We start from the raw sequence: 15884 nt of genomic DNA, 5'->3' as shown, positions 1-15884 counted from the left end.
TGGTCTGCCATAGTCAAAACAAAAAAAATTCCTTCCAGTAGCACCTTAAAGACCAACTAAGTCAGTTCTTGGTATGAGCTTTCATGTGCATGCACACTTCTTCAGATACTTCAGATACTTCGTAATGTATTTTTGTCAGTGTTTGTCCTTTGATGCTATGGCCTGTCGGCTACACAAATAAAGTCTATTCTATTCTATTCTAACCCTGTGAGATAGGCCAGGCTAAGAGGCAGTGACTAGTTCTTGGCTAATAAAATTCGAGCTGCAGTTGTGGCATACAAAAACAATCTTAACATCTTTTTTTGGGCAGTTCCAGAACTATTATTCCAAAAAGAAAGGCCTCTGCTTATTATTATTAATAATAATATATTATTTAGACCCCACCCATCTGGCTGGGCTTCCCCAGCCATTCTGGGCGGCTTCCAACAAAATATAAAAATACAGTAATGCATCAAACATTAAAAGCTTCCCTAAACAGGGCTGCTTTCAGATGTCTTCTAAAAGTCTGGTAGTTGTTGTTCTCTTTCACATCTGGTGGGAGGGCATTTCTTAACAAATGTGTATTTCAGCATTTTTTCCAACTGATTATAAATCTTATCCCAGAGGTTTTTCACCTTGGAGCAGGTCCGCCACATATGGTGAAAGGTACCCTCCTTTTCTTTACATTTCCAGCATAGATTATCACTGTTGTGGTAAATCTTTGCTAACTTTACAGGGGTCGAGTACCATCTATACATCATTTTCTTTATATTTTCCTTTAACATTGTACAGTGGTACCTTGCAAGACAAAATTAATTCGTTCTGCGAGTTTCTTCGTCTTGCGAATTTTTCGTCTTGCGAAGCGTGGATGCACCCTGGTATTAACGGTTTTAAGAAAAAGGAAACAGTGGTACCTCATCGAGCATCCAGTGGTACCTCATCGAGCATCCTGCTTTTTATTTCAGTCCTGGAGGTCTTGCTGAACATGATTAGAAGGGACCAACAGATTCAGGGTATACAGGTCGGAGCCAAACACTACAAACTGAAAGCCTATGCAGATGATCTAGTTTTGACACTACAGGAGCCAATCCCTAGCACCAAAAGAGCTTTGGAAATAATACAAGAATTTGGTCAGGTGGCAGGGTTTAAATTGAATAAAACAAAAACTATGGTTTTAGAGAAGAATCTAACGCCAATTGAGAAGGAAAGGTTTCAGGGAGAAACAGGTTTAACATTGGTGAAAAAAGTAAAATACCTAGGGGTGAATATGACTTCTAAGAATGTTAATTTATTTAAAGACAATTATGAAAAGTGCTGGTCTGAAGTGAAAAAAGATCTTGAAATTTAGACAAACTTAAAGCTTTCCTTACTGGGCAGAATTGCAGTTATCAAAATGAATGTATTGCCAAGATTGTTGTTTTTGTTTCAAACGTTACAGATTATTGACAAGATGGACTGTTTCAAGAAGTGGCAAAAAGAAATTGCTAGCTTTGTCTGGCAGGGCAAAAAGCCCAGAATAAAATATAAAATTCTTACTGATGCAAAGGATAGAGGGGGGGTTTGCCCTGCCGGACTTTAAGTTATATTATGAGGCAGTAGCTTTTTGCTGGCTGAAGGAATGGCTACTTCTTGAGAATACAGATATTCTTGATTTGGAAGGATATGATAATGTTTTTGGATGGCATGCATACTTGTGGTACGGTAAGGACAAAGCACATAAGGCATTTAAAAATCGTATTGTGAGGAAAGCATTGTTTAATGTCTGGGTCAGATATAAAGATTTCTTGGAGAATAAAACCCCGAGGTGGCTCTCACCTATGAAAGCAAAAGCCTTGAAAAAATGGGATATATGGGATCGAATTGGCCAAAATATTGGGAAATATTGGAACAGGAGGGGGACAAACTGAAATTGCAGAGTTATGAGAAACTTAAAGATAAGGTGCAGGATTGGTTACATTATTTCCAAGTAAGAGAGGCCTATAATTTGGACAGGAAAAATGGTTTCCAGGTGGAAAAATCGAAGTTGGAAACAGAATTGCTAGAACCCAGCGCTAAGGTATTGTCAAGAATGTATAATCTGCTGTTGAAATGGAATACTGAGGACGAAACGGTTAAATCTGCTATGATAAAATGGGCACAGGATATTGGTCATAACATTATGTTTGCTGACTGGGAACGGTTGTGGACCACCGGCATGAAATTTACGGCATGTAATGCCTTAAGAGAGAATATTATGAAAATGATTTACAGGTGGTACATGACCCCAGTCAAGCTAGCAAAAATCTATCATTTGTCCGATAATAAATGTTGGAAATGTAAAGAAACGGAAGGAACATTCTTTCACCTTTGGTGGGCCTGCCCAAGGATTAAGGCTTTCTGGGAAATGATCTATAATGAACTGAAAAAAGTATTTAAGTATACTTTCCTAAAGAAACCAGAGGCCTTTCTCCTGGGCATGGTCGGCCAATTGGTGCCAAAGAAGGATAGAACCTTTTTTATGTATGCCACAGCAGCAGCAAGAATACTCATCGCAAAGCACTGGAAGACACAAGATCTACCCACTCTGGAAGAATGGCAGATGCAAGTAATAGACTATATGGAACTGGCAGAAATGACTGGCAGAATCCGAGATCAAGGAGAAGAGCAGGTGGAAGAGGACTGGAAGAAGTTTAAAGTTTACCTACAAAAATATTGTAAAATTTATGAATGCTAAGGGCATTGTAAATGAAAGGAAGGGGTTCTAGTGATTAAGATAAATAAGAGTATAAAGGGAAGGATAAAGGATGAATTTGAATAATAAATGATTTTGCTGAATTAATTTCTAAAGTGGAATACAAGAAAGGAAGGCGGGTGGAAGTAAGGAAAATAAGATCTGGAAGGGTATTAATTTGAAAGCTTTTTTATGCTAAATTTTCTTTTTTATGTTTTTCTTTTTTCTGTTTTTCTGTTTGTGTTTTTGATGTGTGTTGTCTGATGTTTTTGTGATTTTAGTTAATTTTTTATTGGTTGTTAACTTGTGTAAAATTTAATAAAAATATGATTTAAAAAAAGAAAAAGGAAACAAACTCGCAAGACGTTTTCGTCTTGCGAAGCAAGCCCATAGGGAAATTCGTCTTGCGAAGCAACTCAAAAAACGAAAAACTCTTTCATCTTGCGAGTTTTTCGTCTTACGAGGCATTCGTCTTGCAAGGTACCGCTGTACATGCAGTAAATTTGACCCCTTTCCTCCACAACCTTTCCCAATTTTTAAACATGTTATGTCCCACATCTCTTGCCCAATTGGAAAACACAAGAAATGCCAACAGTGGAGGAATGCCAGATGAAGATGATGGACTTTTTGGAGCTAGCCGACCTGACCGGAAGAATCCATGACCAGAAGGAGGAGCAGCAGCAGGAAGAATGGAAGAAATTCAAAAACTATTTATCTAAATACGCTAAGATAAATTAAATAGAAATACTTGCAAAATAATAGTTAGGCTAAGGATCTGAATATGTGAAATTATAAAACAATATGTTTAAAGTTAAGATGAAAAGAGATAAAGATGTTAAGAGGATTAAGTAAATTTTATGAGATATTATTTTGGAAAACTTAGAATGATACATAATGAAATTCAGTAAAGGGAATTTGAGGAAGTTATTTAACTATGATATTAATATTGGATCAAGTTCAGTTATGATTTGTGTTTGTCTAAAAATGTGGAAAACTAATAAATTTTTGAAAGAAAAAAAGAGGCAGTGACTAGCGTTGCCACCTTTGTTCTTACAAAAAAATCCAGGGTGTGGTGTGGTGGTGGGGGCTTTGTCTAGTGCTGAAGCAACTTCAGAGCAATCCATTACAATCTATTGCAGCCTCATAATATGGCCCCTCTGGAATTTGTCTCACACGTGAATTTGTAAATCTGTGCTTGGCCACCCAGAGCGTAAGTACATGACCTTTAACGTATCCTTTCAATCACATGCATTTGGAGAGGATCCTTAACTTGGCAGAGAGAGAGAGAGAGAGAAGACCTGAAATACAGGACAAAACTCTCAATAAAGGATGTAGCATTTTACATAGGGATACAGGAGAATCTTGTATTATACGGTGCAGATGGCAAAACCTACTGGACTCCCAAGGTCACCTTTCACGGCCCAGTGGGAATTTGAACCCTGGACACTCCCAGACCTTTAGTCTTACACTCTCTAACCACACCAACTCTCCAGTGTGTTAACATATGCAAAATCAACTGCCTAATTGGGATTAAAGTTTAGCCAGGACCTTGTGCAATTAAACGGGACAAAAGCTCTCTGGGTGACCTGTTTATTGACCGTGTGCCCTAATCTGCTTTTTAGTGAGCATTCATTCTGATTTATTTGCAGGGAGGTTAGATGCGGTTGCATCAAACAAACAGCCCATGCTTTCCAGTGTGTTTTCTTGTTGCTTTCCTCTAGACCAGATGCTTTCAACCTTTTTTGAGTCCACGGCTCCCTTGGCCAACTGCATTCTTTTTGCTGAACACTTGTGGGGCTCAGGAGCCCAGTCATGTCACCTCTTGCCTGCAGAGCTGGCAGCCTCCCACCCTTTTTCGAATACCCTCCCATGTGGAATGTTCCCTCCTCTCCTTAGGAGTCCTCTGGGCAGTCACTGCTGCCCCTGGTCTCTGAGCTGCCCCCCCCCCCCGTACTTCCCAGAGGGACTATTTGCCTGCAGACTTTATGGCCAGGGCTGCTGCAATAAACAGCTGTGCAAGCCTTGGGGAGGCAGAGATGCATGAAGGCACCAGGGGAGGGAGGAAAGGAAAGAGACAGAAGCCAGTGTTGCCCACGACACCCCTGACCATCATTCAAGGCACCCCAGGGCGCCATGGCACACTGGTTGAAAACCACTGCTCTAGACCAATGGTTCTCAAACTCCCCCCCCCCATGGGCCACATGGGGGACCACTTAATGATTTCGCCCTGAATGGCAGGGGCAACCCAGCAAGATGGGTGGGGTATAATCAGTAAAATTATTATTAAAAATAATGCCTGTTGTATGACATCTGTAGTGATGGAATGCTTTGAAAGACTGGTCCTTCAACACCTTAGAACCTGCTTTCCACAGGACTTTGATAAACATCAGTTTAACTATAGATGATGCGATAGCTACCGCCTTTCATCTTGCAGCAAGTCAGCTAGAGAAACCGGAGAACTATGTCAGGATGTTGTTTATTGATTATTTGTTGTTGTTGTTTAGTCGTTTAGTCGTATCCAACTCTGTGACCCCCTGGACCAGAGCACGCCAGGCACTTCTGTCTTCAACTGCCTCCCGCAGTTTGGCCAAACTCATGCTGGTAGCTTCGCGAACACTATCCAACCACCTCGTCCTCTGTTGTCCACTTCTCCTTGTGCCCTCCATCTTTCCCAACATCGGGGTCTTTTCCAGGGAGTCTTCTCTTCTCTTGAGGTGGCCAAAGTATTGGAGCCTCAGCGTCAGGATCTGTCCTTCCAGTGAGCTTATAGCTCGGCTTTTAATACCATCCTTCCGGACACCCTCTGTCAGGGAACTGACATCTAAAGCGCCGCAGGTGCAAAGGCTCCCTGAGGTTGAGAGAGCAGTAGCAGCGGAAGAGGGAACCAGTAGAGGGCGAGCAAGAACTCCAAGGGAAAGTGAGTCGGAGGGATGGCTCAGAGACGCTTCAAGCGAAACCAGTGGGGAGGTCTCAGGACCTCCTATAGGGACACCCACACCTCGACGGAAACTGTCACGCCGAGAGGCCAGACGACGTGTTTCCGTTAAGGAGCTTTTATGTTGGAAACGTTTCCGAAAGCAGCCACTTTCGGATTCTACTAGTGATTGACGCAGCCATGCTGGAGGGGCTCCATCACAGGCAGAGGTTTGAAAACCTGATCAAACTCTGAGGGACTTGCATTTTACGCACAAGCAGCTCATCGTCCCATCACAGCAATCCGAAAGTCACCGAAAGCCAGCTTGTGCAGAGAGAAGCATCATGAGCAACCCAGCCGGAACCGGGGGTGCAGGAGCAGCTGGAGGGGGTCCAAGCCTGGAAGAAAGGTACAGAGCGTTGGAGATCCAGTTGGCGCTGCAAACGGCGAGGCTTGAGGAGAGGAGGGCTCAGGATGCAGAAAAGGGAAAGGAGAAAACCACCCCGCTCGCCAGAAAGGTACCAGGATTGGTGCAGAAATTCGGGGGGGATCCCAGGAACTATCATGCCTTTAGAACAGAGATGCAATACGCTCTAAACTTGCAGTTTGATGACTTCCCCGACGAGGAATCGCGAGTGGCGTATGTGATTGGCCATCTCGAATCCGGGGCGAAAGATTGGGTTAGACCCCTGATGGCAGCGAATAATGAGATCTTAAAGGACACGAGGAAGTTTTTTCGTGCCATGGACCTGATGTTTTCCAGCGATATTGAGCAGGGGGTGGTGCGAAGGCAGTTAATGGCTTGCCAGCAAGGAAGCAGATCTGTCCGTGAGTACTGGACTGAATTTACTATGCTGATTCATAAATTGGGGTGGGACCTATCGGCGGAGCCCATCCAAATGCTTTTCGAAGAGGGGCTTTCTTCAACCGTCAAAGATGAGCTTTCCCGGGGGCCCAGGGCGGAGTCTATGGACCAATTAACCAAATCTGCGCTGGCCATAGGAGCGCGCCAGGAGGCGAGGGCTTTGGAAAGGCGGGAAGGGAAAGGAGACCGTTGGAGGGAGTTCCGCATTCCAGACATTCCAGAGCCATCTTTCCCGCCGGCAGAGCCGATGGAAGTTGGAACAGCGCGGGCGCGCGCAGTTTCAAATCCCAGTGAAGGGCGGAAGAAGGAGGGAAAGAGCGCCAAGAGATGTTATCTCTGCCAACAGCCAGGGCACTTTGCCAGAGTCTGCCCACAAAGAAAGGAATGGCAAGGGATGGCAGGAGCTGTTGGGGGAAAGGAAGAGGAAAGCAAGGAGCAAGTAAAAGCCAACGCCTGGCTGCCACCGTCGGGGCACAGCAGCCAGGCCAAAGAGCAATGAAAGTGCCCATGCCAGAACCTCCCAGACCTGCTTTAGTGATAGAGGTGTTACTAGAACTGCCAAACGGACACCCACTAAAGGTCAAGGCGCTTTTGGATTCAGGCAGCTCCTGTAATTTCATGAGTAAGGAGTTTGCAGCTGAGCACCAGATACAGACCATCCCTTTAAGTAACCCCTTGCAGGTGACTACGATTGACGGCAGAGAGCTGTTGGGGGGAGAAGTTAGCCAACAGACTGTCCCGATGATAATGAGAGTGGCAAGGCACACCGAACAGATAGCGTTTAATGTGGCCATCCTGGGAGGAGCGCCCATCATTTTGGGGATGAGCTGGCTGGCGCTACACGATCCGCTAGTGGGCTGGCATCAGAGGGTGGTCTCTTTTGGGTCAGCGCATTGCCTAGAACACTGCAAGGAGGGGAAGGTCTCGGGAGGAGACAGAGTCACCCTAGCGGGGATGGAAGTGATGGGCAAAGGGAAGGTGCCCCCGCAATACGCAGATCTGAGCAACGTATTCAGCGAAAGGGAAGCAGACAAACTGCCACCGCATAGACCCTTTGACTGTCAAATCAACCTACTCCCAGGGGCCCAACTCCCAGTAGGCAAGCTGTACGCCATGTCAGACAGGGAGATGCAGGAGCTGAGGGAGTTCATTGACAAAAACTTGAAGCGAGGTTTCATCAGAGAGTCCCGAGCGGTGGGGGGCAGCCCAGTGTTTTTTGTGGACAAAAAGAACACAGACAAACCGAGACTGGTGTGTGACTTCAGGGCCCTCAATGCAGTGTCGGAGCCCCTGGCTTTCCCTATGCCCCGAATTGACGACATTTTGACCAGAGTAAGGAAGGGAAAGATTTTTACAAAACTGGACCTGCGGGGGGCGTACAATCTGATACGCATAAGGAAGGGAGATGAATGGAAGACCACCATGTTTACCCCTTTGGGAGCCTTTGAATACCTCGTTATGCCCTTCGGTCTACAAGGGGGCTCCGCCTGTTTTCAAGCTTTTATAAACCACGTTCTGGGACCTTTGCTCTACAAGAACTGTGTGGCCTTTTTAGACGACGTGTTGGTGTATTCGGAAGATGAGGAACAGCATGTGAGGGACGTTCGAGAAGTGTTGGGCAGGCTGCAAGCCAACCAGCTGTGGGTGAAACTGGAGAAGTGCCAGTTTCATACCAAGGAGGTGGAATTCCTGGGGTACCGCTTGTCAGACAAGGGATTGGCCATGGATCCAGGCAAGGTTCAAGCGGTACTGGAATGGAAGACACCGAAGACCAAGAAGGACGTGCAAAGATTCTTGGGGTTTGGGAACTTTTATCGGAAGTTCATCAAGAACTTTGCCCACTTGACGGCGCCCATCACCGACTGCCTCAGCAGCAAGAAGAAATTTGTTTGGACGGTGGAGGCGGATCGAGCCTTTGAAGAACTGAAAAGGGCTTTCGCCTCGGAAGAACAACTTCTGCATGTGGATTTACAAAAACCCATGAGAGTGGAAACAGATGCATCCGACCGGGCTATAGGGGCGGTCCTTCTTCAACCGGGGAGGAGTGCGTCGGAGTGGAGACCGTGTGCATTCTTCTCGCGGAAACTGAATAAGTCCGAGAGGAATTACACGGTGTATGACAGGGAACTACTTGCCATTCACGAAGCATTCCGGAGGTGGAGACATTTATTAATTGGGGCACAACACAAGGTGCAAGTGTGCACCGACCACAAAAATTTAGAGTATTGGAGAACAGCTCGAGTGCTCAACCAACGACAAGTGAGATGGGCACAGGAATTCTCCAAATTTAACTTTGAGATTTGTTATGTGCCAGGCCCAGAAAACGTCAGGGCGGATGCGCTCTCACGCAAACCAGAATATTGGGAAGGGGAGGAGGTGATCGAAGAGAGACATGTCATCCCGGAGGACCGCTGGGTGTGTGGGGCGGCGCTGGTGGGGCAACGGGAACTGGTGGAGGAAACGGAAAATGATGAATATGCCCAGGATAAGCTCAGAGGTCTCAGGGGGGAGGGCGAGAGCCCCGGAGGTTTTGAGGAAAGAAATGGGGCATTGTATTACAAAGGGGCACTGTATATACCCGAAGGTGAATTGAGGGGGAGAGTACTCAAGCAGTTGCATGATAGCCCCACGGCGGGACATTTTGGGCAACACAAAACCATGTGGTTGGTTACCAGGGAATTTTGGTGGCCTAAGGTGAGGGAAGATGTAAGGGAGTATGTAAGAGGGTGTGACCAATGTCAGCGAGCCAAAGGGGAAAGAAGGGCGCCGGCAGGGTTATTAGAACCTTTACCCACACCAGAACGGCCTTGGGAAGCGATATCAATAGATTTTATGACGGATCTGCCAAGGTCCAAGGGGAAAACAGCCATCATGGTAGTAGTAGACCTGTTAACTAAGATGTGCCATTTTGTAGCATGCTCACATGCAGTCACAGCGGAAGAAACGGCGAAGTTGTTTGTGGAACATATCTTTAGGTTGCACGGGGCTCCCTCGAGGGTGATCTCAGATCGAGGCAAACAATTTACTTCCAGGTTCTGGAGGAAGCTCATGAGCTTGCTACACGTGGAAGTTAATTTTTCAACTGCCCGGCACCCTGAAACCAACGGGCAGGCGGAAAGGGCAAATGGCATTCTTCAACAATATCTTAGGTGTTATGTCAATGACAGAGAGAACGATTGGGTCGAAAAGTTGGCGTTGGCAGAATTTGCCTACAATAATGCGGAGAATGTGTCCACAGGGATGAGTCCCTTTTTGGCTAATTACGGGTGTCACCCCAGGGCATTTCCAGGGGAAGGAGGGGAGAGATGGAGCGTTCCAGCGGCTGAACATTTTGTAGAAGAGATGGAAGCCATCCATCAGCAGCTCCAGCTCAACTTAGAAAGGGCCAAGGCACAATATAAGAAGCAGGCAGACAAGAACAGAAGGGAAGGTGAAACCATAAGGGTGGGGGATCAAGTGTGGTTGTCAACCCAAGGGTTGCCGTTCAAAGGGGGTTGTAAGAAACTGAGGCCCAGAAGATTGGGACCCTTTGAGGTGATTCAGCAGGTCAACCCGGTAGCTTTCAAACTCCGATTACCCAACCACATGAAATTGCACCCAGTGTTCCACAGGTCGTTACTGTCACCATACAGGGGGGGACGTGAAGGGGAGCACGTCAGGGGACCAGCCTTGGCAGAGAGGGAACGCCGCAACCATGTAGCGGAAATCCTCGATTCCAGGTGGAAGGGAAATCAGGTGGAGTATTTGGTGGCGTGGGAAGGGGAACCGGAGTCAGAAAACACCTGGGTAAGTGCAGAGGAAGTCAATGATGAGGTTTTAACAGAAACGTTCCACCAAAGGTTCCCGAGGAAACCTCAGCCTATAGCAAGGTTTAGGAGGGAGTATTTCGGCACCACCGATGAGGAAGAGGAAATGGAAGGGTTCGCGGAGTCGGAGTTGGAAGATGGAGTGGACTCTGATGACGAAGAGTACCTAGAGAGTAGGAACAGCAACAAGTGGAAGGAAGTGTTCGCGACGTCGGAAGATGAGGGAGGTTCTTTCAGGGGTTTTACCTCCTCACCGCCAGTAGGAGAGGAGACGGGAGGGGGTGAAGGGGGCCCTGGAGGGGAGGTGGATGTCAGGGAACTGACATCTAAAGCGCCGCAGGTGCAAAGGCTCCCTGAGGTTGAGAGAGCAGTAGCAGCGGAAGAGGGAACCAGTAGAGGGCGAGCAAGAACTCCAAGGGAAAGTGAGTCGGAGGGATGGCTCAGAGACGCTTCAAGCGAAACCAGTGGGGAGGTCTCAGGACCTCCTATAGGGACACCCACACCTCGACGGAAACTGTCACGCCGAGAGGCCAGACGACGTGTTTCCGTTAAGGAGCTTTTATGTTGGAAACGTTTCCGAAAGCAGCCACTTTCGGATTCTACTAGTGATTGACGCAGCCATGCTGGAGGGGCTCCGTCACAGGCAGAGGTTTGAAAACCTGATCAAACTCTGAGGGACTTGCATTTTACGCACAAGCAGCTCATCGTCCCATCACACCCTCATTAAAAAGTTGACATGAACCTTTCTTCTACCATCTGTGACTGGATTAAAGACTTTCTGATAGATCGGACACAAACAGTAAGGATTGGACATGTAACATCTAATTCCTTAAAAATCAGCACTGGTACACCACAGGGATGCGTGCTAAGTCCCTACCTGTATTCATTGTATACATACAATTGTGTATCATCTGACCCTTCTACTGCAATTATTAAGTTTGCAGATGACACCACCATAATAGGTTTAATAACAGGAGACAAATCAGCGTATAGAGGGGAGGTCCAAAAAATATCTACATGGTGCCTAGGGAACAACTTGCACCTTAATATCAGCAAGACAAAGGAGATAGTGTTGGACTTTTGGAGGAAGAGAGGAGAACTAGCACCGCTGTACATCGGTGAGGGCTGTGTGGAGAGAGTCTCTTCCTTTAAATTCCTAGGAGTTTATCTCAGTGAAGACCTTACTTGGAAAATCAATACAACCCAGGTGGTTAAGGAAGCCCAACAGAGACTTCATCTCCTCCTAGTATTGCGAAAGAACGATGTCAATCAACATTTGATTATCTTCTACCGGTCCACAATAGAAAGTGTCCTTTCATACTGCATCAAGGTGTGGTACACTGGTTTGACATCAAACCAGCGAGGAAAATTCTCAGGGATGATTCACACCCTGGCTTTCTTGCTCTCCTGCCCTCAGGCAGAAGATATAGAAGCATGATTAGTCGCACCAACAGGGTAAAGAACAGCTGCTATCCGTGGGCTGTTAAGCTGCTGAATGAAAAGATAACAACAGGGCAACTGACTTTCGGATTTGGTGTGTGTGTGTCAGTAAACGAGGGGAATTAAGACTAAGAGAGCTGAGTGGGGGGTGCTCGTGTAATCTCACTGTATACAAGTTGTACAAGTGACAATAAAGTATTTCATTTCATTTCATTTTTACAGATTCTGAGGCCACCTTACATTGTGTGCTTTTGTTATTGTTTTGTTGACACGCTATTTTTTGTGTAAACTGCTTTTGAGCTTGTCAACAGACCATATAAAAATGTTTTATGATAAAGTGTACCATGCACTTTTGGGCATGTGAAAGTTTATGCCACAGTATATCTATTACTCTTTGAAGTATCCCCACGACTTTTAATGCAGATTAGAATCAGGCTGAGTATTTCTGTGCTAGCCATTAAACTCTTAACAGTGTCCTTAGCAACAGAGGAGGAGATGTAGCATATATATTTGAGAGCGGTTGTTCACATCCATCTGTACTTCACGCTTGCTGACCAAGGCAATAACTATGAAGAGCAGCAACTATAAAAAGAATGAACTGGGAAACAGATGGGACGTTTAGAAAGGCCATGAATAATTCTGAAACTCGTGATAGCTATGCCATTATGGCAATTTATGGGCAATATATCCTCCCTTAGCTGTGCTGGGGTTTTTTTTCTCCTTTTCTGCAGTTTATATTCTAATCTAGGGGGGTTGACCACAGCTGTATGCTGTATTCCAAATGTGCTCCCACCATCTATTTGAATGAAGTTGCTATGATATTTGGAAGACTGAAATCAGGACAGCTGGTAATACCTAACATAGAATTTGTTCCTACCGAAAACCACCAAGGTGGAAGCTCACCATTATGCTCCCAATATCTTTGCTGGAGCCAGCTCAGACCCCATGAGTGTATACTGGATGTGAATTTTTTTTTTGCTCCAATAGACATCACTTTACATTTGGAGCTAAGCCACATGCCAAATAAGGTGTGATAGTTCTTTGCTAATTTGCAGTTCTGCGTAGGGGTGATTGCAGCTGAGAAACAGTGATGGAAGACTCCTTACTGTCCATGCCCCACACCGTACGCTTTCCACTGCAACGTCCCCCTCCTCTCCTCCTCCAGGGTTCCATACAACCATTGGTTTTCCTTTCACCCAGCTTGGAGATGTCTTTGGCTGGGGGGTGCGGCAGGGCATTTACACTCTGTATGGGATTTTCCTGTCTTGGAATAATTTGGTCTTGCCCACAAGTTTGGTTTAAGGGCTGTTTTTAGAATCCTAAGCTACTAGCCCTCATGGCTGCAAACATGAGCATAGCCAGGATTTATTGGGGAGGGGGCAGAACCGAGTTATCTGCAATGCAATTGGTCAGTTAGTTAAGTAGTATGCCTTCACCTAGGAAATGCAAGCATCAAAACTTCCTAAATTTACATAATTTTACACTTGCTGTTCTTTTAAACATCAGGGGAAGGACAAAGGGTACGGAAATGGACAAACTAATATATAACCCAGTTGAAATGAATTATTGGTGTTTTCCACTGTACTGCAAACTTTCCAAGAGACCCAGCTAGCTCAACACCCGGGCACCAGACCAAATATCTTTTTTTTTTTGCTACTTTTGGGGCCTTTTACAAGCATCCTAGTGGCTAAGGGGGGTTGCTCTATGCCTCTGGGTCAGTCGTTTGTTCATTTCCTACCCTTAAAAAATAAAAGAGGCACCCCACCTTTCTGCTTCAGGCAGTTTCAGAGCTCCCAGAGCTGCTGCTTATGTAAAAAAATAAAACGGTTGCTCACGGTTATAATCCCAGCCAGCTCAGCTTCATGAAAGCATTCGGACATGACCACAACTAAATGCCATGCAAATGCCCAGGCAGATCTATTAATTAAATCTGCTGTTCAGCAAAGGCCTTAATTGGGCTGTGACAAGCTCCCGGAACAATTGTGACGAGAGTTTATTCCTCGTCTGTTGTTCTTATTAACTGCCACTTCCTCTGCAACGACAGGCCCCTTACGCTGGAAAACTGCATATCTGCACGAGGTTCATTGCCTCCCAGGAACCTAAGAGCTCCAAAAAATGAGGCCAAAGGTTAATCTAGATCAGGGGTAGGGGATCTCATGCCCAGGGGCCAAATGCAGTCCTGTCTGGCCCTCAGAAGTCTCTCCCATCTTCCCAGGCTGCACCCTTTGCTGGCCTTGTTATACACCCTCCTTGAGTGTTTCTGACTGGCTGGGATGTACCCTTGAACCCCCGAGGTGCCTCTTGCTTCTCTCAATGGGGGATAAGGAAGAGGGTGTGCAGGTGGGTGCACAAAATCTAGCCTAAAGGTAAAGGGACCCCTGACCATTAGGTCCAGGGGTGGCCGACTGTGGGGTTGCGGCGTTCATCTCGCTTTATTGGCCCAGGGAGCCGGCATACAGCTTCCGGGTCATGTGGCCAGCGTGACTAAGCCGCTTCTGGCGAACCAGAGCAGCACATGGAAACACCGTTTACCTTCCCGCCAGAGTGGTACCTATTTATCTACTTGCACTTTGACATGCTTTCGAACTGCTAGGTTGGCAGGAGCAGGGACCGAGCAACGGGAGCTCACCCCGTCACGGGGATTCGAACCGCCGACCTTCCAATCGGCAAGTCCTAGACTCTGTGGTTTAACCCACAGCGCCACCCGCGTCCCAACTGTGCACTTAAAATTTATATGAATTGCTTTGCCCACTTTTGTCTCTGGCTGCGTCCAGCACCGACAAGTGGCCCTTGGAAGGCTGACCAGAAGAGAATGCAGCCCTTGGGCGAAAGGTTACCCACCTCTGATCTCAATCAACTCCCAAGCAAGTGTGCACAGCAGCGCAACCTTAGCATCTGTAAGACACGTTGGCAAGACTTCAGTCGGGCCTCTTTATAATCGTCCATGGGCTTAATGCATTTCTAAAGTGGATTGGATTTAGAGGTAGGTGGTCCAGGTTGCCAGACTCTGGGCAGGGTGACTGTCATATGATACAGCTGCTCAACAGCTGTAACCAATTCCACAAACAGTGGAACATGTGGATCTTGCTCCTGCCCCAAGGTTCCCTGCAATACACAAATTTCCCCTCCCTCCCTCTACACGTGCGTAAGTGTCTGTTTTGGTAACTGCAGCCACTTTTTCCAGTCATAGAGGCAGATTCATATTTCCATCAACAAAAACACTGCAACAGCTTTCAAATGTTTAAAGGGGGTCTTTCTCCATTTTTAATTTTTGCTCAGATAAAACACCTTGTCATATGGAGATATAGACAGACAGATGTGTGTATTGTGTGTGCATATGTACACACCAACATATACACATACCTCTCTACAGATATATATATTTACATTATTTTAAAAAACACTATCCCATGGCAACAGCTGTTCTTGTCTTTAAAAACCAATGAAGACGTACAAGAAAAGAGGAGATGGTGAAACAAGTTTATTATTATTTTTAAAAACTATTATGTCTCTGCTGCACATAAAGAAAAGGGCTTTTTGTTGTAGCCTTCCCCATACAGTTGTTTTGGACTACAGTTCCCATCAACCCCAACTGCACAGCTGGGCTGCCTGGTCCAAAACCTCTGGAGAGCATCATGTTGGGGAAGGTTGCTTCAATATTTTAAACACAATGACCAGCAAGGCAAAGTTGGTGGGTCAATGTCTGAATGCAAGGGTTGGAAAGGATACACACCTCACACTTTAGAGTGTTAGTTCTGAAAAGATTCTTTAAAAAAATAAAAATTGTGTTTTAGTCCCTTCCGCCCCCCTTCTTGTGGGTTTTGTGGTTTTAGTTTGCAAATCTCAGATAGACATAGTTCCAAGAACCATCAACAGTCAGCATGTGACAAAAAGATTAACAGTTTTGATTCAGTACACTTCTGGCTTAAATTCACAGTAAGAGCAGATATACAGAAACAGATTGAGGCTTGTGGTTTGTTTCGTTTTTTAAAAAAAGGAGGAGAAAAATAACATCAAAACCATTTTGCTTCCAACGTGCTGACCCAGGGCCAGTCTAGATTTTGTGTTTTAAAAGATACTAGCCGTCAGCAAAATCTAAAAACATGCAAACGAGCAGAGTTCTTATTGCTGGTGAAATCGCACTGGGTTATCCTGTCAACTAATTAAAAA

At 45.8% G+C, this 15884-nt stretch overlaps 1 protein-coding gene across 1 annotated transcript in view; it reads right to left on the bottom strand.

Annotated features, from left to right (window-relative positions):
- LZTS3 (leucine zipper tumor suppressor family member 3) overlaps window positions 1-15884 on the bottom strand; it is a 327722-nt gene that overhangs the window by 235632 nt on the left and 76206 nt on the right. The gene's annotated exons all lie outside the window — the stretch shown is intronic.

This window comes from Podarcis melisellensis, assembly GCF_964234715.1.
Source record: "Podarcis melisellensis genome assembly, chromosome: 9".
NCBI classification, from domain to species: Eukaryota; Metazoa; Chordata; class Lepidosauria; order Squamata; family Lacertidae; genus Podarcis; species Podarcis melisellensis.
The sequence above is the reverse complement of the archived record's forward strand: the minus strand, read 5'-3'. Positions and strand labels throughout refer to the sequence as shown.